This window comes from Dasypus novemcinctus, chromosome 3, assembly GCF_030445035.2.
Source record: "Dasypus novemcinctus isolate mDasNov1 chromosome 3, mDasNov1.1.hap2, whole genome shotgun sequence".
Classification (NCBI taxonomy): domain Eukaryota; kingdom Metazoa; phylum Chordata; class Mammalia; order Cingulata; family Dasypodidae; genus Dasypus; species Dasypus novemcinctus.
Genome location: NC_080675.1, coordinates 102,780,893 through 102,781,841, shown reverse-complemented (window position 1 = coordinate 102,781,841; position 949 = coordinate 102,780,893). Strand labels below are relative to the sequence as shown.

General features: G+C 41.9%; 1 pseudogene; it reads left to right on the top strand.

Moving 5' to 3' along the window:
• The first annotated feature begins 612 nt into the window (after positions 1-612).
• Positions 613-698, top strand: LOC111759690 (U6 spliceosomal RNA; annotated as a pseudogene).
• Positions 699-949: the final 251 nt, after the last annotated feature.

Genomic DNA, 949 nt, shown 5'->3' with positions numbered 1-949 from the left:
TAATTACAAGGGTAAAAAGAGACATAAAAGTAAGATATGACATATAAAAGCCAAAGGATAAAATGGTTGAAGTAAGTACTGCATTTTCAATATTAATATTGATTGTTAGTGGATTAAATTACCCATCAAAAGACACAGACTGGCAGAATGGATTAAAAAAAACCTGAGTGTTCACTTCAGCAGCACATGCAGTAAAATTGGAGTAATAAAGAGATGATTGGGTGGCAGACTTGGCCCAGTGGTTAGGGTGTCCGTCTACCACATGGAAGGTCCGTGGTTCAAACCCCGGGCCTCCTTGACCAGTGTGGAGCTGGCCCATGCACAGTACTCATGTGCACAAGGAGTGCCATGTCATGCAGGGGTGTCCCCCATGTAGGGGAGTCCCACATGCAAGGAGTGTGCCCCATAAGGAGAGCTGCCCAGTGTGAAAGAAAGTGCTGCCTGCCCAGGAATGGTGCTGCACACATGGAGAGCTGACAAACAAGATGACGCAACAAAAGGAAACACAGATTCCCGAGCCACTGACAACAACAGAAGCGGACAAAGAAGATGCAGCAAATAGACAAAGAGAACAGACAGCTGGGGTGCAGGGGGGGAGGGGAAATAAATAAATAAATAAATCTTAAAAAAAAAAGAGATGATTAGCGTGTCTCCTGTGTAAGGATGACAAGGAAATTCATAAAGTTTTCCATATTTTTCTCATCTCATATCATGGAGGCAAGAAGTCTATGGTATGACATAGTCGAGGTGCTAAAGTCTGTATCCAGCAAAGATGGCATTCAAAAATGAGGGGGAGTACAAAATATTCACAGATAAACAGAAATTAATAGTGTTTGTCAATAAGAAACCTTCCATTCAAGGGATACTAAAGGGAGTTCTGCAGGTTGAAAGGAAAAAACAGGAGAGACAGTTGGAGAAGAGTGTAGGAAATAAAACTATTGATAAGAAT